Source organism: Coccinella septempunctata, chromosome 2 (genome assembly GCF_907165205.1).
Source record: "Coccinella septempunctata chromosome 2, icCocSept1.1, whole genome shotgun sequence".
Taxonomy (NCBI): domain Eukaryota; kingdom Metazoa; phylum Arthropoda; class Insecta; order Coleoptera; family Coccinellidae; genus Coccinella; species Coccinella septempunctata.
In genome coordinates this window covers 54,224,223-54,251,840 of record NC_058190.1, presented here as the reverse complement: position 1 = coordinate 54,251,840, position 27,618 = coordinate 54,224,223, and the positions used below count along the sequence as shown (strand labels likewise).

General features: G+C 36.8%; 1 long non-coding RNA gene across 1 annotated transcript; it reads right to left on the bottom strand.

Annotated features, from left to right (window-relative positions):
• Nucleotides 1-545: 545 nt before the first annotated feature.
• Nucleotides 546-27,072, bottom strand: LOC123307876. Its single transcript, XR_006537018.1, has 2 exons — nt 26,774-27,072; nt 546-1,113 (listed from the first exon to the last, which is right to left on the bottom strand). It is a non-coding gene; the product is annotated as an uncharacterized LOC123307876 (long non-coding RNA).
• Nucleotides 27,073-27,618: the final 546 nt, after the last annotated feature.

Genomic DNA, 27,618 nt, shown 5'->3' with positions numbered 1-27,618 from the left:
AGAAATTGAATTATTCAGGAGCCCCTTTTAGGAAAAACAGACGTAAAAGTCGTCGACCGGTTAGGACGAAATTTTGATTTGGTGTCTAGGAATTTTGTTTTTTATCACCTCCGATCGCGGAGAGGTTGAAGACGTCACGCGAGGATCGAGATCTCGCCGATAACGGAGGGTACAGGTGTCAGAAGTCGCTTATTCAGTTATATTTTTTTCCTACATTGTCGAACTCTTGAGACAATGGGGTCTAAATATGTCCTTTCTACGCTCTTCATTTTATGTTCTTCTCTTTCTCTGCATCACATCTCTCTCTTTAATTTTTCATATTCTAGTCTTGATTTCATTAGATTCAACTAGTGATATCAAGTATCTGCTCCATCCAAGTTGATTCCTGAAATATTTCTCAAATTAATGGAGGATAATGAACAGAATAGACAACTCCATTATTTTCAACACAATTTATTGATCTAAAACTTTCCTGATGATATTCTGTTCATTTTTGAAGGGTGAAGGATGATTGGTTGTGGGAAAATGAAATAAAAATGGAAAGCTTCACGTACATAAGACTTTTATTGTACCTAGTTAATTTATATAAGCTGTACAGCTGCCCTATAAATAATAAAACTTGGATGATGAATGAGACAGCTGTTGATTAATGTTCTTGCTCGTGGATATAATTTGATATTCACTGTGGTACTCCAAGTGAAAAAATGTTACTATAAAATTGATTGAAGAAGAGTACAAGCACATAAAATTCACGATAATGAAATATTTGATAGTCGCATACCTTGTTATTTATACGAAATGGATAATTTTCCACAAATAACAATATTTCCCAAAGTTAAATTGAATTAAAACAAATTCTAGATGTATTTATTCATCAACTGAATTAACGTCATTTGAAAGTGTGATACAGAAAATTCCATATGCAGAAATATAGCTTTCTCCTGCTCAAATTGCAATTATTGGCTATTTATCCAACACCATTGGGGTTTTTTCTCTTTCAACATTTCCATTCTTCTTGAAATTCTCCGTGATGAACTTCTTCATCAAAATTTCCATAGAGCTTCGACTACTTCTTCACTTAAGGAACCCATATTTCCATTTCCTGATTGTTTTCTGTAAAAAAACGAAAAAAATAAACTTATCTTCTAATAGTAAAATCTTTGAATGGGTATAAAAAAAATTTAGAGATAGTAATGAAAATTCAATAAAATTATTTTCTCTCCCCTAAAATTTAATTTCAATTGGCTTCTATGAAATAGTTGTTTAAAACATAAAGCAACTACTCAGAATATTTGATTGACTAGCAATTGACACCAAAAATTTCGATGAACATGAAAAATTCTTTTTCTTGTTGTAAGAGTCGTTGAGAAATCAAAAAATTCTAAATGTCAATCTATATTCATCCATATGAAACAACATATTATTAGTAGATTGATCTAAAACATCAATAAAGTTTTCTGATTGAAGACAAAACTTGAAAAAGGATTATCAATAATGAACACAACGCGATACGAGAAAGATATACAGGGTGATACCCTGCAATATCCTATTAGACGTAAGTATAAGTATATGGGAAACTAAGCACAAATTTCTGCTGAAAATTCGCAAGTTGAACTTTGTCCTAGCCTATGATACATCATTAGATGCGTATTTTGATTTTCTATGGAAATAACAGAGGAAAAGTAAGGTGTTTTTATATAGGAGTGAGAGGACGAACAATTTTGGGACACCCTGTATATCACAAACCAAGGTTTTGCTTTACGAAACTCGTCCTCAGTATCTCAGTGACCTATTTTTTCAAAAATTTCAGATTCCTAAGAGATGAAAAATATCTTTTCTATGCCTAATTTGTTGGATCCATTTTTTTGGCAATTTTTTTTTGGAAAACCGTTAATATCTCCGAAAATATCAGCAATAGGGAGAGGAGAAGTTGAGAAAAATACTCAGATGGGAATAGAGAAGCGAAAAAAGGGTGTTCCATTTGAAATAACGAAGTTTGTAGTATTTCTTCGTATAAATGGTAACGTTGCAACATGATTCATCCTACGTCTAATAGGCTACCCAACATGGGACATTCTATATACCCTATAAATGTATACTTTATTGGCCGTGCTTGCAATGATGGAAAACCAAGAAAATCACATGCACAGCAAACACCAAAAATGATTCAGTTTCCTCCCATTGGATACAACCATAGAATGAATGGATGGAGGCATATCCCCGGGGATATGCCCGGCTCTACGCAATAAATCGTTGGGAGGGGTAATTTCACCCCATTTCCGAAATTAACTAATCACGAAGCGCCCCATCAATCGTCCGTCGACTTACCATATAAAACGGTATTTTGACGTATATATATACGATATCGTAGTGTAGGAAACGAATTACGCGTCATAAATTTTTCGGTTAATGAAAAATACCGTTCGGTCGATCGGCCGCATCCACAGAAACTCGGTAATGTGAAAGGCTCGATTATACGGAAATTTACACCTAATACGCCATAAATCTTGGGGCATTTTTCCACCCTGGGACGTTTCGCTGATTTATGGACCTTCTATAGTCCTGCAACTTGCAGATTTTACCTATATGATGGAAAGCTGTGCATGTGCGCAAATTGGCCAGAAAAAACCGTTTTTTACCCGCGCTCGCTTATCATGTTTACCAGCGCTCCACCAAGAAATTTTTTTAAGTCCGAAAAAATATTATTCATTCAGCTATATCGATCCGGGTCATTCTACTGACTAATTCGAGATCGTAGATCACGAATATGCAATTAGATTTTGTCTAGGATCAGTATTTTGGGAATTAAATCACTTTTAGTGGAAAATTTCGAAAAAATCGATCAAGTTTAAGGAGCTGTGGCAGCCAGAAAAAAGGCACTAGACATATGCTGATTTTTTTTATGATAGATTGATCCTTTGCGACTATAGAAAATCATAATTCATTTATTTACTGTGAACAATTTAGTTTCTATGATTTTTTCCGCGAAGGTCTTAAATCTCGAATTTTCCATCGACCATAACTTGAAAAATAAATTTTTAAAAAAATATCTCTTTGCATTTTCGTGTTCTACGCCCCCGAATTAGTGTACAGTATAAATTTAGTTCAGATCGGAAACCAAAAATATTTTTCGAAAAATCAAAATTTTTCCATACATATGTATGGAAAATTTGTAAAATTTTCGATGTCTCCGATTTCTACCAAAATTGGAGTATTCACTAAACCGAGGGCGTTGATTACGAATATGCAAACATAATTTTGCTCAAAGGTTTAGTTTTCAAGTTATGGTCCATAGAAAATCGGAAATTTTGGACCTTCGAAGAAAAAATCAACTATTGTTCAACTTTGAGAAGCTGTAGCAACCAGATAAAGAGGAACTGGACATAAGCTGATTTTTTTGGTGATAGAATGATTCTTTGCGAATAGAAAAAGCCACATTTCATTAAGTTACCGCGAACAGTTCAGTTTTTATGATTTTTTCTGCGGAAGTCCAAAATCTCTAACGAACCTAACTTGGAAAATAATTTTTTTTTAAATATCTGTTTGCATATTCGTGTTCTACGCTCGACTTGAGCACCTACAGCTGCATTTCCCTCAAAGAAATCGTAAAAAAAGCAAATTCCATCGTCGTCGGAGTGTACCTTGGCAGATATCGTGACTGGCGTAGTTGTTCTCGTGTTTTTTCCGATAACGGAGTGTACATCGCGTGTTTCCACGTGAGTCTGACCATTTTGCTCTCTGTTTAGTGTGTCAGTTTTCTAGGAATCGTGAGACTCTGTGAGAAAGTCGGCTTTTTGTTCTGTAATGGACGGTATAACGTGTTCCCCGATCGGGATGTATCATATCGAGAGACGTAGAATGCGCTCTGAAGACGGAACAAATCCTGTCGATCACGATCTGATGACGTCAGTTGACGTGTGTTGTTGGTAGATCACGAAACTGCGATATTCAATTAGATATTATGTTAGTAGTTGATCGGTTGGCATTCCTGAAATGTGGGAGAAGCTTTGCTACTTGATCCCAAATTCGTTCGTTTGAGACGAATAAAAATTGTATCACCAAATGCCTATTTTGGGTGACAGATGCTAATCGACTTCATTGTCTTCAAAATGAATGGACCGTCTGAGGTTACTGAACAAAGAGCACCAGAGGACAACATTGTACAGTTTAATCCAAATTGCTTGTTCTTAACATTTTTAGATATTTCCTAAAATAAACTAGTTATAGCATATCAAACTTTGCTTCAATACAAATGAAGATATCGTGAAGCGGTTTCCACAAATGGACTTTTCACAAAAATCGAACCTATCAGGTCTCTTTTCCACTCGTTTATATCTAGTCTAGAAGTACCAGAAACAGCCAAAGTCAAACAGTTCGGGATACCCTATATATTTATTGTCCTGCACGCTTGTAATATTTACGAATATGAAGTGCTTGAAATGTTCTGAAATACATACGTCGAATACCAAAACAGAGGAGCATGGCTTGTGATCTGCAAAAGTATCAGAATTTAATTAAAAATATCGTCTTTTCCAATTCCACAATTTCTAATTATATTCCTATATTCAGGGTTTATTTGAAGGTGAGGCTTTTTTTCAACAGAAGGTAGAACTGGTCAAAATGAAGCGTTTCACCAAAAATCACCTATACAAAACTTTCAAAATGACAGAGTTGAAAAAAAAATTGAAAATGATTACTGAAATAGATCCTTATACAACCCTAGACCGTTTGTTAGCTGAATTTTCGCGAAGCAGTGGGAAAAAACTTATCTCCTGATTCGACCATATGTGGTTTCTTTTAGGATATTGGCACGTTGGATATTTACGTGGTAATGAAAATGGAAACTTAGGATTGCCGAATTAATCTCATTATTTTTTAGGAACTTACACGATTTTATGAAATTTCTCATTTCGATACCAACTGACAGAAGAGACTTAGGACACAATTGTAAAAAATAGATTGATACTTCAAAATCTCACCAAAAAAATTCGCCTAAATTATTCACGAATTTTTTCACAATGGGCATCACAATCTTCTTGTTCGAACATTCCAACAATCGTCGTAAAAATTGGATGAAATGGGGAAATATCATAGCACTTTTTCAACATAACTAACATAAGCACTCTCAAGAAACTGCCTCGATTTTCTACATTATTTTTCTACCCTAAATTGCACGATACAACAATTATGATTCTCTCAAAAGTGATCTGATGCATCTAATCCGATGAACTTGGTACTGAACCATTCATTGTCCAGCCATATGTTTATGTTTTGTTTCGTTTTTGCGATACCGGTGTCACCTTCCACAGTCCCGTACTTGAAATTCAATGAAATTTTCTCGAACTTCTAGGGGTTGTATTTCAGCCATCTTGGATATTTTATATGGACAATTTTTGGTTAAACGACTGATTTCGATGAGTTCTACCTTCTACCAAAAAAAGTTTCACTTTTGAAAACACCCCGTAGAAGGTCCAGTTGCTCGGTTCAGGTTCAAGCTGAGTTGTAAGTTGACCTTAGATTAGTTTTGTCGGTTCAATTTTGTTTAGTTGAACTGGGATATATGATTCACGTGGAAATCTTGGAATGAAGCTATTTTGGATAAATTTAGAGATAATATTCAATGAGTTTCTTACAGCTTATGTTGAAAATCTAATGGATAAGATGCTTACAGCACCCATACTCTGAAATTCTTTTTGTTTGCCAGTGTATTCCCCCGTGCGATGGACATTCATGAACTTTTGTGGCCATCTTCGACCCATAAGAAGTATAACGCGGGATTCCCTCAACAATGAACGAAATGAATAATCGAAACGGTCAACAATATCATTGGAGGCTCAGGGCAGAGACCCACCTCCACCAATGACTTTTCGTGGCCCCCCTTGCCGCGTACCTTTTCTTCGCATCCAGCCGCGGTTACACCCACACACGAATCGAGACCAGACCGGTGAAAAAAATCCATTAAAAATACATCAGAAGAATCCGCTCCGTTTCGTGCTCACGTTTCTGTTAATATCTTTTTTATTGGGCCTACAGTCCGGGTTCCGACGATTGTTTTTTGGGGTTCCACGAGCGGGGGGAATGGGTCGAGGGTGCCGATGTCTGCTGGGTTTCATGGTTGGCCACATTTCCATATTTAATTCGTTGTGTTTTGTGTTGAACATAATTCATTAGAATAAGAGAATATTTTCGTTATGAAGTTGGTATCCCAAGGAAGTTTCATGGACTTATGTTCTAGGAATTGCTATTTTAGCACCCTATTAAATGACAGCACCCTAAGTACACAATAAATTTTTATAACAAATTCATTAAATGTTCTCTATATCCCTTAGTTTATTGATATTTTCGGACAAAAGGAATCTCTCACTTCTTTTTTGCTCATCTTTAATAAACACCTTGAATATTTTGCTATACTGAACGTCTTTTTCATTGTGAAGAGGCGATTATGTCATAATTGGACTGATCCTAGAGGTGGTGCAGCGCGTGCACATATACAAAATATTTCAGTAATCACTTTTAGTGGAAATTTTCGAAAAAATTGGTCAACTTTGAGGAGCTATAGCAGCCAGAAAAAGGGAAATAGACATATGTTGATTTTTTTGATAATAGATAGATACTTTGCGAATAAGAATATCTAATTTTCATTTACCTACCGCGAACAGTTTAGATTTCATGATTTTTTCCGCGGAGGTCCAAAATTTCAAATTTTCCATCGACCATAACTTGAAAATTTTTTTAAAAATATCTGTTTGCATATTCGTGTTCTACGCCCTCGAATTAGTGGACAGTATAAATTTGGTTTCGATCGGAGACCAATAATATTTTTCGAAAAAATCGCAATTTTTCCATGCATATGTATGGAAAATTTGAAAATTTTTTTATCTCTCCGATTTCTACTAAAATTGGAGTATTTACTAAATCGAGGGCGTAGATTACGAATATGCAATTTCTTTAATTATATGTTTAGGCATAGGAGCGGAAAAATCTGAAGCTGACTCGGGCAGCCTATATATACATATACACTAGGAACTTCCCTGTCACCATTAACGTGTGTTAACAGTATCGAAGAATAAATTCTGCAAGCAACACACGACAACATACGAAAATTTTGTAATCCTCCTCATACTTCATAAATTCGAATTATTCTCCCGCTAAACTAATAGGAAAACTTTCAGCTGGAAGCATTATCAAATGGCCCATGAATTTTTCATGAGATCAAGCTCTCTTCACCAATACATTGAATAATATAGCCCGAGCGTTTAGAATTTCATCCAGTTCATCCTCGGAAAAACGGAAATTTCCTAACGACTAATGAAAATTCCCAGACGACGGTGGATCGCTGGTCGTCATAAATTATTTTCATCGTTGGACAAGACAAGGGCGGGGGGAGTGACGGGGGGGACAAGGAATAAATATTTACACATTCAAACGCCGCCTACATCGATTAATTCAATTTTTCGAAGCAATCAATCATCGCGACTGAAGTTCCTACGTTCGTTTTGAATTATTTATTGACGGACTCGATGTACACAGAATTTTTTTCGAGCAGGCGAGTTATGAACGCTCGCCTGGCTGACGGTCAACGCCTTCTATTTTAGATAACACCAGGTCTTTATGTTCTCTATAATGAAAAAGTAACTTTTTTCATGTAGGTTCGCTGTTTGCGAAATCTTTCTATCACAAAATATGTCGCCAAACTACATAGGTGGACTAAATACTCTGTTATCACCTTTCCTATGCATCTATTTATACTTCAGCATTATTGAAAATTGAAATTTCTCACTTTTTGTTCATAATTCAAAATCTAGAAATGATAGGCCGGTTTTGTTTTCAGTTTTGAGTTACTCAAAAAAAGAGAGCTCGAGAATGTGTCATCTGTTTTCTTCTAGCTGCTATAGTTCTGAAGATTCCCTCAGTAGACAACGAATTTTGCCCACCCTGTACATCAGATTGTAGCTGAAATAAGTTTTTATTTTTGTGTACATATATTAAATTTTCTTCAATGAATATGAAAGGTGTCAGATATCGAGAACATTTCGAACAATTCAATTCAAAATCTGTAAAAAGAATCGTGTCAATGTATAATTCATACCGGAAGCAATTTTGATTGGGGATTTTGGTGGAAATCGGAAATTCCCGAAAAACTTGTTTATGTATTTATGGTATCGATCCTTCTTACAGAAAAAAAGATTAAAAACCGTTTAGAGGCGAAGTAGTCCAACCCGAAAAGTTTTGACAATAGATTTTTCAACTACCCCATTCGGCGAAAGGAAGAAGGCATCCCATTCCCGGATTGCACGCCTCCCTGGAGTCGGAGACGGTTTCCGGTGCGGCCATACCCCTAGGGACTAACGCGCCTCCGTCACGACATCTCACCATCACGGGGCCGCTTTTCCACTCTCATTTTCCGAGGGAAATATCTGCTACTCGACCTCCAGGAGATCTAATTGATTAATGCTTACCTGCCCCCCACGACCGGGCGCAGGAAGTTCGGTGAATTTTCAGGACACGCATGCCTTTCGCAGGACATGCAACTGAAGAAGGAAAAAATGGCTTTGGGGGTGAGGAAAACATGGAAAAACTGGGTCTGGCAAGGAGGAGATTCCATATTCGTACGTTTGTGATGAGCTGGCTGCCTGGAACATTTTTTTCGAAGATCAAAAGGACTAAATTTGGCCGTAGATTCTAGAGGCAAAATTAGGAGACCCATTTTTGATTTTTGCTCTTACAGCTCCTTGAATTCCGCCCCTAAAAATAACCATTCCTTTTCACAGAATTCGGTCATACCTACTTAAATCACTGAATTTGATACCTATTTGGGCAACAGCATCCCCACTTTTTACTTTTTACTGACCCACAATGCTTTTTGAATACCTGGAAAATTGTTTGAAACGTTAGAGCCCATTCTATTGAAATTTTTTAATAAAACGCGAGATTTTTGAGGAAAATCTAAAAATGTGCTTTCGAGATTCGTATATATAAAATTTTACTTATCAATCACATTCTTAGATTTTTCTCATAAAACTTGCGTTTCATTGAAAAAGTTCAAGAGATTTGCAGAGCAGCTGTTTCGTTTTCAATTACCCACTCTGTATAAGGGTGGGTCTTTGACTAGTACAAATATTTTAAGAGTAGATTCATAAGGTCAGAAGAAACTTTTTTCTGTTACCATTTTTTCCGAATTAGCTCGGTTTAAAAGATACAAGCTGTTGAAAAACCATAAAAAATGATATTTTTAGTTAGACAAAAGGTTAGAAAAATTACCAATTTATCGACTCTCAAGATGTTCTGGTAGCTTTCTTCGTTCTATTGAACTCTAGGGGTTAAGTTTAGTTTGGTACTCTTACAGTATTCGCAGAATATTTACTGTATATTCATTGAATTGAAAAATAACAAAGCTGGGGTAACAACAAGAACAACTGTAGCCTCTGAACTAGCAGTCAGAATGCCATGAAATTTGACATGTATACTGTTTGAAGGTCAGTAGCATTTAAAAATCTGGATACGTCAACATTTTTGCCATTTATGTGTCAAACTAGGGACATCTAGGATGATGTAGACTAGTAAGAGTGTTTTAGGTGATATTTTAAAAGCTCCAAGTCTTTGTTTGGGCTTCAAAAAATCTGTTCTCAGCTAAAATGAGACAAATATCACGTTTTCTTCAACAAACGTAGATGAAATTCGAGTGCATACAGTCATAAGGTGGAATAACTGGCTAGGTTAGAGATGGAAGAATTGTTCTCTTCCACTCGCTCATAAAAAAATCCGTGAACTCAACACCTCAACCCCATCAATTTCGCCGAATGCCACTTGCCCGTTGATGCTGATGGAGAATATTTATGTGTTCCACTTGTAATGAAACCCCTCGCCGTACTAATCACAGCTCTGTCCGTTAAATATACGGTGTTTCACGTATCGGCAAAACCGACTTTCTTTAATTAACGATATCCCCGTTTCTAACATATGGATTCGATTCTTTTTTGCCCCTCGTAGATGTGATACTACGCCGTGTGTCTCACACGATGGTACCGTGAGAACAAGGATCGGTATACTTATTCGGTTTTTTCGGATATAATTGTAACAATTAGAGGAGAGGATGTATGTAGACTCGAGTTTTACGACTCCATTGTGCTGATGGGTTTCATGGAATTCAGTTACTATTGCAAGTTTCCTTCGAAAATGGCATGTACGAGGATATATTGAAAAATTCTGAGCCTACTATAGAACCAAACGGAATTTCAATGTCAAAATATTTTATTACTCAACATATTCTCTTGTTAATCGGATACTTTTATACAGCGAACTTGCAACGTCTCTAGACCTTTCAAAAAAAATGTTTCTTGCTCTGCAAACCAGACCTCCACAGCTTTCATTACCTCCTCGTTGGAAGAAAATTTACGATCTTTTAAACTTTTTTTTTGTTGACGAAACAGATGATAGTCGAATGGAGCCAAATCTGGTGGATAAGGGGGAAGTTCTAGTAATTCAAACTCTAAATCACGAATTTTTTACATGGCAACATGAGATTTGTGTGCATTGGTGTTGTCCTGCAAAAACAAAACACCTTTGGATAGCTTTCCGAGACTTTTCTCTTTAATTTTTTCCCGTAGAGTGGTCAGTAATGTCGAGTAGTAATCTCCGGTTATTGTTCTACCCTTATCCAAGAAATCAATCATGATTACTCCATGGCAATCCCAAAAAACTGAAGCAAGAACGTTTCCAGCAGATTTTTGGACACGAAACTTCTTAGGTCTTGGAGAACCAAAGTGTCGCCATTCCATCGATTGTTGCTTTGTTTCTGGATCGTAGAAATGTACCTAAGTCTCATCTATTGAAACAATTCGGTTTAAGAAGTCTACATCGTTTTCAAATCGAGGACAGATCGAACGCAATGCTTCTACCCTTGGTCAACATTTGGGGATCCATTTTGCAGCAATTTTTCTTATGTCCAAATTGACATGAACTATATGATGAACGCGTTCTTATGAAATATTCAGTGCTTCAGATATCCGTTTTAGCCAAATTCGACGGTCTGATAAAATCATGTCATGAACTGCATCGATATTTTCGGTGACTGACACAGAAACTGACCTTAGCATCTTCAATGGAAAATTTACCTCTTTTGAAGCTTGCAGTCCAATTTTTCACGGTCGCATACGAAGGACATTGATCACCAAGGGTATCAAGCATATATTCGTAAATCTGCTTACCTCTAACCCTTAAATACAGGTACTTGATGATAGTTCGATACTCCAATTTTTCCATTTTCACAATTTCGGTGGACATCTTCTTTCCTTTAAATTTATTGCGTAACTCTGGTTTACTTTTTTGACCTCAAACTCACACTGACACTTCTAATGAGTTATTGTTAGTTGCTATGGTAACGCAATATTTTTTTCATGCATAGAACTGTTCTAGGCTAACTAGATATTGATACATCCTCGTAGATAGATATGGATAATAGATAGATATCACTCACGTCTTCCAGTTTTCTCATTATGACGTTTACGAACCATAAAAATACCAAAAATTCAAAGAATCCAACTCTTGAAATTAAGTTATCTAATGAATATTTGAACGTTTTGTGAAATAAAAGTATTACATTTTCTCGTATCGTGCAAATGGTGTAAGAAAAAAGTGTTCCTTTTGATTTCAGGAATCTACTGTTGGAATATTTGTACGATTCAGAGACTCAAACTGTATATATTTATATAGATATATTATTCATTTATCTGATTTATCATCTGACATGGTGGCGTGAATAAAGCCATCATAATATTATACTCGTTGCATAATATACTATTATCTTCAAGAGACCAAGAAGTGATGGGCAAACTGGGTACCTGGATGGGTGATCGCCCTGATGGTAATCGAACAAACACGTCGCATCTTCCCCGATTCTTTCAACGCTTAAACATCTGCCCATATCCATTCCCATCCTATCAACCTGCCCCACTTAAAACGAAAAAAAAAAATCGCCACCGGTCGATCCAATTTCATAATTGCCAAAATTCACCCCGATGTCTGGAACCATTCGCGGACGGCCCGCGGGCCCGAAAAACCGGCGAATTATCCCCCGTTCAACCCCCAGATTTCGCAATCAACCCCAATTACCGAAATTAGCGGCGCGCCCCGACCGGCGCCAAAATCGACGAAATGACAGAGCGGTTGGGTGCCCCGCTCCGGGGTCCGACGGACCTACTCAACAACGCGGCCCGATAATTATTACTTGTGTGTTTTCTTCTTACGTCTCGGCGGCCCTAGCGCGCGTGTTATTAAATATTTTTTATGCCGGAAATGGTCGCACAAGGGACCGAATGCGTTTTTATTGTTTTTGGGACTGTTTTACGTATCCGGCCGTCGCCCGCGACAGGTGCGGTGAAATTTTGACCGGAGATGTCAAGGAACGGCGAGAGCCTCATTGTGGGGTCCATCCCGTGTTTTGTACGGACAGATTCTGAAGTCTAAAGGATGTATACAGGGGATTATGTCCAACAGAAGGGTTCTAGAAGTTTTCCTGGACAAAATGCACTTGAAAATGCATGAATAATAAATATAATATTCTCGTCTGCGCAAAAAAATTAACGCACATTCTGAAAATCTCAATTTTAATGAAAGTTAACTCTACATTGACTTCATAACTTTTATTTTTATGTTATCTCGGGAAGGTTTTGAACGAAACAAGACACATTAAATGGAAGAAAAATTCAGGATTTCACCGAATCTCATGTGAAAGAAGAGAAATGAACAATTTTCAAAATACTGAAATGCTGATAAGTGATTTAATACTTGATAATTCCACCCCTTGCGTTAATTATAGCTCGGCAACGACGGTTCATACTCAAAATGAGTGATCTTAAAATGTTCTGATCTAATCCTTCCCAGATTTCATCGTACGGCTAAAAGTGATAGATATCCTGAAAAAGCAACTCTTCTACTAATGAATTTTGATCGTTTGATTTCGAAGAAAAAAAATTTGTGGTTTCTCAACCAATTAAGATGTGACCCTTGTATCTGATTATTTATTTGCTGTAGTTTTGCAATGAATTCGAGTTAAGAGAAAAATATCCATTGTTATACCATTGACCCACCTAAACCCATTCATATTTTCTCGGTTCGGACAAAAACAGGACCCCCATCCAAAGGGCGGATATTTACGCTCAGCCGCGGGGATATACGCGGCGCGCACCTCTATATTAATTAGTCGAAAGGTAGAACATGAAATTTTGACAATGGGCAATTAAAACATTACGGACGCCGGTCGGAAGGCATCAATTAAGGATTAGGATATGATATATTTCAGTTTCGCAGAGACATTCGTGAACACACCCCTCTCTTCGGCTATAGCGCGGTAGCTCACAGAGCCCGCTATAATATACAATTAAAAGCTAACGTTTAGGAGTTAATGGGTAGTTAACCGCGAAGAGGTGGCTACGAAATCGAACATTCCTTTGTTTTTCACGGTGGCGCCACCTGATGGCTCAGGGGTAGACGCCGCAACCGCCAATTAGGGATTGTGGGTCAGGAGAAACTTTGAACTTTTCGCGGTTTGCACGATACTGGGAAAGCAAATTAAATATCGGCGAAGTGCATCGCAAAACTTTCGTACTTATAACTATAAATTTAATATACAGGTTGAGTCTTTGACAACAGTAGATTCATTAGGTCTAAAGAAACACTTTTTTCTCATATCATTTTTTCCGATTTGGTCCTGATAAAAAGATGAAGCCATTATAAGTTTTCTATGGCAATACCAAAAAACTGAAGCAAGAGTTTTTCAAGCAGATTTTTGGACACGAAACTTCTTAGGTCTTGGAGAACCAGAGTGTCGCCATTCCATCGATTGTTGCTTTGTTTCTGGACCGTATAGAAATGCACCCAAGTCTCACCCATAGTAACAATTCGGTTTAAGAAGTCTACATCGTTTTCAAACCGAGCACAGATCGAACGCCATGCTTCTACCCTTGCACGATTTTGGTCAACATTCAAACATTTGGGGATCCATTTTGCAGCAATTTTTCTCATGTTCAAATTGACGTGAACTATATGATGAACGCGTTCGTATGAAATATTCAGTGCTTCAGATATCCGTTTTAGCCCAATTCGACGGTCTGATAAAATCATGTTATGCATCGATATTTTCGGTGACTGACACAGAAACTGGCCTTCCCGATCGGTCATCATCTTCAATGGAAAATTCACCTCTTTTGAAGCTTGCAGTCCAATTTTTCACGGTCGCATACGAAGGACATTGATCACCAACGGTATTAAGCTGCTTACCTCTTAGCCCTTTTAAATACAGGTACTTGATGATGGTTCGACGATACCTACTCCAATTTTTCGATTTTCACAATTTCGGTGAACATCTTCTTTCTTTTAATTTATTGCGTAACTCTGGTTTACTTTTTTGACCTCAAACTTCACACTGACCCTTCTAATGAGTTATTGTTCGTTGCTATGGTAACGCAATATTTTTTTATACATGGAACTGGTCTAGGCTAACTAGATATTAATACATCCTCGTATCCTCCATAATCTATTTAAAGATGAATTCTTTTCAAGTCACGTTATTATCTCGTGAAATGTTCGTATGATTTGGTGGAAATTTTGTCAGAGTTGACTTGTCGGATGATGTGATATCGTGGAGCCAAATGCACTCCCTCAGGGTTTACCTTTTCTTCATTAGCTCTAGCTGTTTCTTTGGAAATCTTTCCAATAATAAAATTTAAATGTTTTCTGTTGTTTTCTGCTAGGAAAACTTATATTTTCCTTATAAAGATGTTCGAAGCATCTCTATTCTATAGCATTCCATTTCCCTCTGTATTGTTTGAACTCTTTTCAAAACCCAATAAATATTTAAGGTTGATGGATCAATGTAGACAATATTCCCGAAAGAAGAAAGGCCAAAACGTTCGACACAGCCGATGGTACCACGAAATCAGGCACTGGTAAAGGCCCCGGGCAAAGACGAAAAAGCAAGACCAGGATCGATAAGATGAATTAAGAACCACCAGCACACATGTCCGGGCAACACACACACGCCTATAAGAGATCATCGATAAATCCGTAATGTTATTCCGCTCTTTTCAAATAAATTAGACACAGTTTGACACGTACCCAATAAATCTTATTCATCGGAAAATTTCCCATTCTTTATTCATAAATGTGATAGGGAATCTACAGTGGCCCATGGCTAGTTATCGTGTAGATCTGGACGCCCCCTGCCCACGCTAAATTCGGTCCACTTTAATAAAATGTGGGTGTGGCAGAAATATATTACAGAAATTTATAGTCTGGCCCGGCGCGGACTGCGAGAAAAAAATACATTGTGTCCGATGTAAAATAAGAAGGTCGCAAATATGTCGAAAATAACACGGTTCAGTCTTTTATCGGGCGATAAGTATAGCAATTTGTACTTGGTTTATAAAATAATGCTGCCACTGAAAAATGTCGGATATGGATGCTCTCTGGACAGGTATATCACTTGAAGAGGAGCTTTCACTCATACTTGATCTGAGCTTCTTATCGAATTTATAATGGAAATCAATTGGTACCAAAATTTTATCTCCAGAATTTCCTACGTTTGCCCACCTTAAAAAACACCTGAGTTAGAAGGAATATATGTTGCACAATCAGGAACTTTTTTTCATTTTCTCATGAATGATTTTTTCATAATCAGAACCCAACTCTTGAAACTAAGTTGGACGCTATCTTATGAATGGTTGAACGTTTTGTAAAATAAAAGTATTCTTCATATTTTCTCGTATAATGCGCCGTTTTCGAGTAATTCGATGTTCAAAAATTGAAAAGTATCCGTGAAATTTGAAAAATAGGGCCTCAACATTCTACTGTTGAAGTATGTGTGTGCATATGTTATCCACTTTCAACGGTTTTCTTCAACACAAATGTTTTTTCCTAGCAGGAATAAAAAAAGATGATATTATCAGATATTGAATGTATTGGCTCCATTCTAAAATCAGTTGTTCTCGATCAATTCTAGTGATCAATAGTTTTTCTTTCGTTTGATTTTCTACACTCGATCGCTATGCAGCGCGAAACACGCAATTTGACCCAAGAGGAATGTGCCCAAGCGGAGGTTTTGCGAGAAGAAGGGTGGACATACACAAGAATTGCAGAAAGGTTTGGAGTTTCCCATACAAGTGTGTCTAGAATGTTGCAGCGATACAGGGAGATAGGTATGAATGTCCGAAGACCAGGGCAGGGTAGACCACGGGTAACAACTGCCATTCAAGAACGTTACTTGAGAGTTTCTTCGTTGAGACAACGGTTTGCAACCGCTCGCCTCCTTCAAATTCAGCTTGAGCAAACTCATGAGGTGCAAATTAGCACTCAGACAATAAGAAATCGCCTCAGAGAATATGATTTAAGGCCTCGTGTCGCGGCAAAAGGCCCAGCTCTTAGCCCAGCCTATCGAAGGGCGCGTTTGTATTTTGTGAGAGAGCATATCCATTGGGAAGAGGCCGATTGTGATAGAGTTCTCTTCACAGATGAGTCTAGATTCTGCCTCTACCATTGTGATCGACGTTCCCTTGTATGCAGACGTCCACATGAAAGATATGCTCAGTGCAATTTCCTGAATACTACTGGTTTTCGCGGGAGGATCGATTATGGTATGGGGTGGAATATCTTTGACTGCTCGCACAGACCTAGTGGTCGTTGATAATGGAGCTATGAATACTGATAAGTATATAAGGAACATTCTTGAAGAGTATGTAGTGCCATTTGCCCCATACATTGGTGAAAATTTCATTTTTATGGACGATAATGCCAGATCCCATAAGAATTTTTCAATACATCCTCGTATGTCTCACTTTAAGCTCCAAATTACACATGAATCGAAGAAGGTCGGTTCAAACCCCGTAACGGTCAATGAAAACAATGAACGAAAATATAAGAATCGTACCTCGGGGGCAACAGTAGCATACCTCGATCTGCCTCGAATCAAACCGTTAATTAATACGGACATTCCACAATTAGTTCATTACAACCACCGGGAGCAAGTGATGTTCACCATCTACCTATATACCTACCATAGGCAAGGAGTTCTTTGTCCGCGGCGCCATTTTGCCCGCGGCGCCCAAACGTACGCACCCGACAATTATCAGTCTGAGATACATTTATTCATGATTCCTCTCAGACTTCGTATATCTCGTTCGTCCCCTTTCTACGCGGAGGTTTGCTTTGTGATCAGGCCACTCTGAACGGGCCATTATAATCGTATTAAAGGGTTTTCCGACATGAAAAATCGAGAGCGCTTCTCGGTAAAGTTTCGATTTTTTTTTTCATATTTGTTGGATTGTTCCGCGATATTTATGTGGGGCATGCTCTTGGGCCTTCACTTCAAACGTCCAAATCACAAGGGAATGTTTTGGTCGATTGACACGTTGCATATTTCAACTTATGATTTATGATCATGGGCATGTATGCCTTCCTGCCCTTTGATTAGAAAAATTAAAGTAATTCCAAGGAACTACTGTCAAATATTCACTTCCAATACGATCAATATCTATATGAAATTATTCGATAAAATTTGCATGAAATAAAGGCCATTAATCTATCCTTATCAAGTTACATTCCAGCCAAACAGAAATTGACACATCTCAAGTTTTTGGGATAAATTTTGGGCTTTCCAAGATTCCAATCTAGAAACCTTAGATATTACAGAAAATTTGGCAATAGATTCTTTTTCTCGAGTTACTTTGAGTCTATGGTATATGTATATGGTTAGCGTTAGATCATAAAATCATACAGGGTGACTCTTTGACTCGTACAAATAACTTAACAGAAGAAACACTTTTTTCCTGTACCATTTCTTCGGATTAGGCCCTGATAAAAAGATGAAACCATTTTTATATTTCATAATGAGCTATGCCACCCCTGGAAAATTAAAATTACCTTCAAAATAACTAGCTAAATCTGTGACACTACCCATCTGTAGATCTTTTAAACAGAGTTGCACTCAGCCAAAGTGCACCCAATTTTTCGAATTTCACAGATATTTTTTTAGTTTTGAACTTCAAATTACTCGAAAACGGCGCATCATACGAGAAAATATGAGAGATACTTTTATTTTACGAAAAGTTCAATTATTCATTAGATATCCAATATAGTTTTAAGAGTTGGGTTCTTTGAATTTTTGATTTTTTTATGGTCACAATGAGAAAATTGGAAGACGTGGGTGATATCTTGTTTTCAAAAAAGATTCATCAAATAAATGGGAAACTATATCCGATAGTCATTTCATTCGATAAAACCGGTGGTGAGATTCAAATTTTTTATGGTTTTCAACAGCCTGTATCTTTTAAACCAAACCGATTCAGAAAAAGGAAGCTTGACCTCAAGAATCTACTGTTAAAACATTTGTACGAGTCAAAAAACCACCCTGTATAGGTCAATCTCATCAACGTTTAAATATATGCAGGTAACTTGCTTAGTGAGGATCTTGGGTTTTTAGGATACATGGTACTAAGATGCCTAAGCTGAATTGTATTACCAAATTTATCAATACATTACTTTTTTACATCAAGACTTTTGCATTAGGTACTTATTGTTTTACTGTCCCTGCTTTTGCTACACGAATATCACTACTTTTCCTTATGTTTGTTAATATCTGGATTGCATCTTTCTTTCTCCCTTCTGTAGTGACTTTTCTCAGACCTGCCTATGGAGGAATTTATAGACCTGCCTCTGGCTAATTTTGAGCCATGGAAATTCTATGGAATAATTTCAGAACTTGGGAAATTTTGTATATCCACGAACGAAGAGGAAACTGTCATTCGAAATGCAGGAGTTGCAGAATCATCAAGGAATTGATATCTTTTTTGTCTATGCAGAATCTTTGACGAATAAAATTTTCCAGAAGAGCTGACTATAGCTATAGCTGACGAGATATACGGAAAAACCTATCTGCTGGTATGATTTGACAGTAGAGAAGTGACATAATTTTATATACCTAAATCTCAAGACGTAGTCTTTTATCTCAAAGTAGACTGATGGCGATGCTGATCATTGGGAACTTCCTTTCCTACTCCATCTTCAAGGTTCTGTATATAGGCACCTGCCTTCATCCAAGCAGGCTCCGGCACGTCATGGCACAACACAGACACAGACACACACGCGAACATAGAAGCCGCATCAAATCACAGATGTCGCATCTAACACACACGCACTGACACATTTTCCTCGGTGGAATTTCGGTGATTTTTCGCAGAGAAAAACCCAAGCAGGCATTGTTATCGTCAGGGCCGCCACGATTGAACTAAAGTAGTCCGTTAAAACATGCTGCCGGTAATTTGTGACGAAATAAGGGGAAAATTATAAAATTACATTGCTCACTTTAACTACACTCTTTAAATATGGCCGCGTTTCGAATAGACGATAAAGCGGCGTTCCCACGGATTGCTTGATTATGTCGTAACCTGCTATCGAGAACGATTTGGGTTGATTGCCGCACACCGTAAATTGCTTATTATGGTGGTTGATGGTAATTTGGGTCTTCTTCGACCAATTGTTGTTGTTGTTTGGTCATCTTTGCGATGCGCTCCAAGCGTCCTTCTCTTTCTTAATCGTTTTTTTTTTCGAGGAAAAATTCGATCGCGTCTGAATACATTTGAAAATTGTCATTCACGTGATCGTGGTTTCAGTTCTCTTGTATATTTCTGTGATGATAAAAAGACTTTTTCTACCCTTGCACCCTAACAATTTTTTTATTGCCTTCTCGGTCTATACTGCATCGGGATTTACTCGAGCGTCGTGGATTTTGAAGATTACATGGTAGAAAGAAAAAAAGGTTCTATGATGTAGGTAGGTATACTTCATTCACTTTTATTTTAGCACTCGGTTGGCCATGGAAATTTGACACATTTCACTCTGTATAGTACGAACATGTGGGGTTATGACGCTTGTCAAAACATTTTTGGGTTTTAAATCAACGCTATGTTGCCCGTTCTACATAAAAGTTTCTGTCATTACGTATTTTATCACAATGTCGAATATCTTCGGAAAATATGTGACGAACATAATTGAAGTTCATATAAACTGATTGAAGGCATAACAAATCCAGTTATTAGCATGGAAAATACAAGAGATCAATATAATATCATAATATGCACTAGCTTGAGAAGAGTTAATGTTCGTTATCTTCTTTGGCTTACATCATTTGTAGATTTCAAAAATAATAACTCGAAGATGAAATGCATATGATGGAGTGGTTGGGAATGGGTATCTCCCGAAAGAATTAACAGATAATTACAAGAATGTTAAATTCTTCAACAAAAATCATCTTGCATCTATGGAAGTAAAAAGGATTGAAGGAAGTTTCAAGTTAAGATGAACTTCACCTTTGAACAAAAATTTCACATGAATAAACAAGTAACAGGGCAACTTGCGCGTATTTGTGGCTATATTCATCTTAATACATTAATGTAATAATAATAATTATAGGTATTTATCAGTACCTCAAGACATTTACATTGTATAGGACAAGTCAAATGAAAAATAGAAAAATCCATTTTAGGGAACTTATTCTACGATGACATTCATCGAAAATCCTGTAGTGAACTTTTTGCATTAATTCACTCAAACATAAAATTCTCAAATGCCACCACTTTTTTGGGTCTCCCAATAGAAGGAAATTCTTTGTCATCCTCTTCATTCACAATCTTTCTGATTGAAAACATTATATAAATTATCTTACATTGAATATGCTCTCTATCGTCTGACGTATTGTGGATTTTAGAATATCAGGGTATAACTATTTGAATGAGCGGACCTGAATTCTAAATAGTACTGCCTGAAACCCTGTCTCTTTTTTCAATCACTTTCAGCATTTTCGTAATAAAAATTGATATTAGTTGTGGCAACGGCGTTATGACATTAACGACATTTCATGAGTGCCAACCTAACTTCGTTCTAGTTACAAAAACTTGAGAAAATTATTACATGGTCAACCGACTGCTAAAATAAATTTGAATGAAGTATAGATATGCAATTTCAGCTGTGGAAAAAGCGTCTACAGGTTTTCAAAGATATATAAAATATCACCAGTTCTACATACTGCTCAAAATGAAAGGGGAACTACACAATGATTCATCCCTTAAATTGTTTCGCAACTATTCATGTACACCCTGTATACAAACGAACTGATAACGCAGATAACCCTCCATGCATGGTATCAAAATGAAGATAGCACTTTGTTATCTTCCTTCATCAGTGGAACTTTTTCTAGCAACGAACAGTCTCATCTTAATCAGTAGGAAAAGTTCAATTTTTCAAACAAAGATCTCAGATAAGTGAATGAGAAAGGTTAACGAAATATGAAGCTATCCAATCCACAGAAAACAATATTTTCTTGTACCTAGTAAGCAACATCCTTTGTGATTGAAGACTAGAAGCTCTGCTCTGCTAAGAAGAATCAGAAGAATCAGAAAAGGTCATAGAAATTTTTATTCTCAGATAAATCGACCCAATCTCGTATACAGGGTGAGTCTCTCGTACGAATATTCGCAGTAGATTCTTGAGATCGAAAGAAACACTTTTTTCAGTACCATTTTTTCCAATTCGTCCCTGATTAAAAGATATAGGTAGCCATTTTAAGTTTTCATAATGAGCTGTGCCATCCCTGGAAAAACAGAATTACCTTCAGAATAACTAGCTGAATCTGTGACACTACACATCTGTGGTTCTTGTAAACAGAGTTGTATTCAGGCATAGTACCCTATTTTTCAAATTTCACAGATAATTTTTGATTTTTGAACATCAAATTTCTCAAAAATTATACGCATTATACGAGAAAATATAAAGAATACTGTCATTTTACAAAACGTTCAAGTATTCATCAGATTCGACTTAGTTTCAAGAGTTGGGTTCATTGAATTTTTGGTATTTTTATGGTACGTAATGGTCATAATGAGATACTGGAAGACGTGGGTGATATCTTGTGTTCGAAAAAGATTCATCAAATAAATGAAAAACTATATTCCGAAATTCATTTCATTCGATGAAACCGTTTGTGGAATAGACCTAAAAATAAAATTTTTTATGGTTTTTTTACAGCCTGTATCTTTCAAACCGAGCCGATTCGAAAAAAATGGTAAAGGAAAAAAGTGTTTCTTTTGACCTCAAATATCTACTGTTTACATTTGTATGAGTAAAAACTCGCACTGTATATATGTTCTCATTTTCTCACCTTCAAAAAGAAGATGATGTGGACATTATTGAATTTCTACAGAACTTTAGGTGCTATAAGAATGTCCCTGCTTCAGGTTGATCCAATAGAAAAGCTACATATATATCGAAACATTTCTACCAAAATGGAATTTAACCTTTGGAAAACAACCGAGAACCCTTCTGCGCCATGCCGTCAGCCAAATCCAGGGAAAATTCTGAATAATTGAATGGAGGGAAACAGTTCAACCACAGGGTTTTATGTTATTGATAAGACCCAGCAGACACGCAACTTTGCAGTACAAAAATCTGATAGGGGGCTATGGAATTATTACTTGCTCTTTACCTGCATGAAATGATTCATGCGAGTTTAAACGAATTAAACTATGATATTTCCCCTTTGAAAATTGATCAGCTGCTTTACAATTCAAATGGGAGTTGCTAGTTTTTCAGCAGATCACATGCACATTTGGTTTTTCGGAAATTTTACAGAATTGTCTTTTCCAGTGGCTTAAAGCTGCACCAACCGAATCACCCTGCTAAAATCAGCAGCATATACTCCATTCACATTTATTTTAGCAGTCGGTTGGCCATGAAATAATTTTCTCAAGTTTTTGTACCTAGAACGGAGTAAGGTTGGCACTCATGAAATGTCGTTAATGTCATAACGCCGTTGCCACAAGTGATATAAATTTTTATTACGAAAATGCCGAAAGTGATTGAAAAAAGAGACAGGATTTCAGGAAGTGCTATTTAGAATTCAGGTCCGCTCATTCAAATAGTTATACCCTGATATTCTAAAATCCACAATACGTCAGACGGTAGCGAACATATATTCAATGTAAGAGAATTTATATAATGTTTCATCTGAATCTAAACGACTTATATTTCAGCTGAATATTTCCACAATCAGAAAGATTGTGAATGAAGAGGATGACAAAAAATTTCCTTCTATTGGGAGACCCAAAAAAGTGGTGGCATTTGAGAATTTTATGTTTGAGTAAATTAATGCGAAAAGTGTACTACAGGATTTTCGATTAATGTTAACGGAGAATAAGTTCCCGAAAATTGATTTTTCTATTTTTCATTTGACTTGTCCTATACATTATAAATGTCTCAAGGTAGGAATAAATACCTAATTATCATTATTATATCAATGTATTAAGATGAACAGCTACAAATACGCTTCAGTTGTCCTGTTAATTGTTTATTCATGTGAAATTTTTGTTCAAAGGTGGAGTTCATCCTGACTTGAAACTTCCTTCAATTCCTTTTACTTATATTGATGCAGGATGATTTTTGTTGAAGAATTTAACATTCTTGTAATTATCTGTTGATTTCTTCGGGAGATACCCATTCCCAACCACTGCATCATATGCATTTCATCTTCGGGTTAATATTTTTGAAATCTACGACTGAGGTAACGCCTTCAAACTTTAGCCAAAGAAGATAACGAACATTAACTCTCCTCAAGCTAGTGCATATTATGATATTATACTGATCTCTTATATTTTCCATGCAAATAAATGGATTTGGTATGTCTTCAATTAGTTTGTATAAACTTCAATTATGTTCGTCACATATTTTCCGAAGAGATTCGACATTGTGATAAAATACGTAATAACAGAAACTTTTACATAGAACGGGCAACACAGCGTTAATTTAAAACCCAAAAATGTATTGACAAGCGTCATAACCCCATATTTTCGTACCATACAGAGTGAAATGTGTCAAATTTCCATGGCCAACCGACTGCTAAAATAAAAGTAAATGGAGTATAGTTGTAAGATTTCATTACACAGACACAGATAGTGAATAGTCTAACTCCATAGTCCTAGATATTTCTTCAAAAGTGAAAAAATTTTTCCGCCTTCCAATTCTACATCTGAGTAGGTACCCAGTAACGACCATCGAATGTATAAGAAAGAAGTTCCTCTGGCGAAAGGGTCAGATCGAAGGATTCGGAATCAAAACGTAGAAATCAGTGTTTACCTGAAAAACCATTATCAGCAACCTCGCCAGGAGCGCCGTAAGAAGAAATGTTGTAGTCTCGCAGCAATCCGTTTCATGGTATGGCCCAAGCTGGCGTTCTGCCACGCCCTAACCTGGGGCTACTCGGAATTTCAGCAAGAGACGGCCATACTATGTGGGCCCCCAACCGGTCTTACATTTACTTTGCCCCGATAAAACGTATAAGGCTACTTGCTACTCGCATCGCATATTTTCTGGAATTTTCTGCTTGGCCGACTATATCAGCTACCATAAAGTGCCTGGCTCTTTACTCTAACAATAGATAACGAACCAGAAGGTGGATTGCGAATAATCTTTGCATGCTGCTTCGCGCGTTTAGGTGCGTGCCTGGATTTTTTCACCTGATGGAAGACCATTTTTTTTATGGTAACACTCGGGGGTTATTGTAAGTACAGGTATGGAAGAGTTGAATTTTGTTGCATATGGATGACCCATGTCGTCATTCAATCTACCTATAGGTATGTAGATACCTGCCAGATGATGAGATAAGAAGGTGAAATAATAAAATTAAGTTCAATATGTCAAATTAATCTGAAATTCACAACACAATCCACAAAAGATTCGGAAACTGCATGTATAGCCCCTAAAACCATCCTAAAATTTATGAATGGGACAATGATTATCCACACGATAGAAGATTCATGGTTTCTTCTGGTTCCCCGCATTCACAACTAGGGCTTTCAAATGAATTCCATCGGAAAGCATACTATTGCAGCGTTCTATATTTTTCTGGGAGAACAAAGCCAGGAAGACTCTATTTGAGGGATCACTTACTAATTCTTGGTTGAAAATTATAGTTCCAGTTATAATTCTCATGGAAAGAGCTGTGCATCAATTTTTTGCACATGAGCACTATTAACCCAAAAGGGGCAACAATATTCAGCAGTCGAGGAAACCAAACCTAGGGCTGCCTTTCGAAGAATAGTTGCATCAGCACCCCATGAAGTATATCAGCTAGTTTTTTCAGGATATCATTCCTATATAGTTCAGGGGATATTCACGGGTTTAAGACTGAACAATTACAACTTTTTGAAACAAATTCGATATATTTCGACTTTCTCAAGACTAAAAATTGAGACAGGAATAATAGAAACAAGAACACAAACAGATCATTAAAGCTGTATCTTACCTAGTTTTGTTAGTTGTTTAGAATAAGTATAAAAGGACGTGAAATACAAGTTGATTACTATATAGTTTTCAACTCCAGACGTAAATTTTCCAAATGCGTGCTTTGAAATTCATCGAGAAATCCAGTCAGACAACTGGGTATTCTGGATTGAAGTTATGTTCCAAGAGAGAATTGCTGAAAACTACTCAGTAATTCCTGAAAATTTCTAAATCTGTAGATAGATTGATTATACCATACCCTACACTATCTTAAATCAGAATGATGGAATGCAAGGGAAATATCATCCTAAAAACACGAAACCTCTTATCTGACACCATGTTTGATAAGCGAACCAGCTTTCCACACTTCAGAAGTTTGAAAAATCAAACCATTCTGTGTCTACACGTGATTCTTAACTTCTTAAAGTTCATTTTGGCGGTTTTAATTCATCAACTGAATTGATTCGCTCATCGAAATATACGAAATTACCTTAAAAACAGAGAAAAAATATCAAAAGGTAGATACCTACAAAGAACTGACGTTATATGAGGAGAGTAATTTTAAGTTTTAGCATATTCTGCAGAGGAATAGTCCTAGACAGCCCGCAGTCTACAGGGAATGAATATTCGCAGTTGCAGAAACATAAAATATCGCAATAAAGTGCTGGGCGTGTCGAGCTGTCCGATAACGTCATAATATGCAAATTTTTACTCTGTGCCGCATTTCCAATTCAGAAAAATCCATAAATAAATATCCCTCCGCCAGTCCGGCCGGTGTAATAAAAATGATTTAGAAAGGCCTGTTCTCCTGACGTACCGCCGGTACGTGTATTTTCGAATCCGCAAACCAGCACCGGAGTTTCGTGGCAATCTGCATTTTCATATTAAAATTCCTACAAATAATCTCCACTGCAAAATTCGTAGTAATTCACCATCACAGATTCTTCATGTGTGCCAAGCACTTTATTGGTTCATGATAATGAATCTTTTGAATAAAAAATGGACCAATATAAGAACAGAGTATACAGTGTGCTTCACTGGATTATGGGACTTATTCATTCAGCACAATTAAAAAGGGAACTATCAACATGTTTGAAATTTTTCTGCTTTCAAAATTTAGATGGCTAGTAGAGAACTAAAATCTGAATTACCTGATTTTCACTTACACGAGTGTTCAACAACGACACGTGTTTCGCTCTCACGGTAGCCTCTTCAGGTGGGTGAAGGTGTTTTACCCAAGAAAATAGGTGAAGTAGAGATTGAAAGAATTTCCTTGGTCAAAAAGAAGTTGTGTTCTACAAAAATTTTCAATGGCATCACGATATAGGTGTAGCCATAGAGAAAGGGTCTCTGGGTGTAGCTATCGTCTAAAATCAGGTTCGAATCCTTCCCTGCACGTTAATGTAAAACAATACGCCTTTGGGCGAAAATCCATATGAATATGAATACGTACCGTTCGTAAGTCAGCTCTTTAGATTTCAGCATGGCACATAAAGACAGAAAACTGTATCACTTGGGGGCTTTACAGCGGACGAAACGTTTAGTGGCCGCGTCGAGCGAAGGCTTCCACGATGAAACAGCTGGACCGCCCGAGCGCACAGTAGCATGTATAATGTAAGAAATATTCCGGAGACTTATAATTATACATTTGAAATTACAATGATTAAGATAGGAAATAAAAACACTCAAAGAACCACACACCGAATGTTGTCGATTCTTGTATTATTCATGAACACATTGACATATGAGACTTTGGATGTGCCTCGGGTATTTTTCGATGGTATCTTTTGTATGGTCCGAATCACGTTCCCATGGATTTCGATCAAGACATAAATTTCAACGAAAAAAATATTCTTATTGTTTATTTATAGTTGACCTAGCTTGAAAGGGTGTTTTTTTATTTTGGAAGAAGGTATCGAATCTCTTCTTGGTTCAATAAAGTGCCTCTTATGGATATTCCATTCGAAAATCAAGATTCATGATTATTATTGAAATATTTTTCATTTCCTCAATGAATAATTTCATATGTTTCTCAGAAAGAAAGAGATTATCAATGCTTCAACAGAAATCATCATTGTATTATCATTGATTGCTTTGAAATTTTGTAATTTCGTGAATAATCTAAGGGATATTATGAATGCATTTATTTAGTTTATAAAAGTAGCCAAAATTCCAAATGAGAAGTCAATTATTTGATATTGGGTGTCATCTAGCGGAGTTCCATTGAACTAAAATTTCCTCTGCTAGAGGGAGCCACAATTCTTGAATAGGAAACTGTTTCTATTATACCAATCTTAC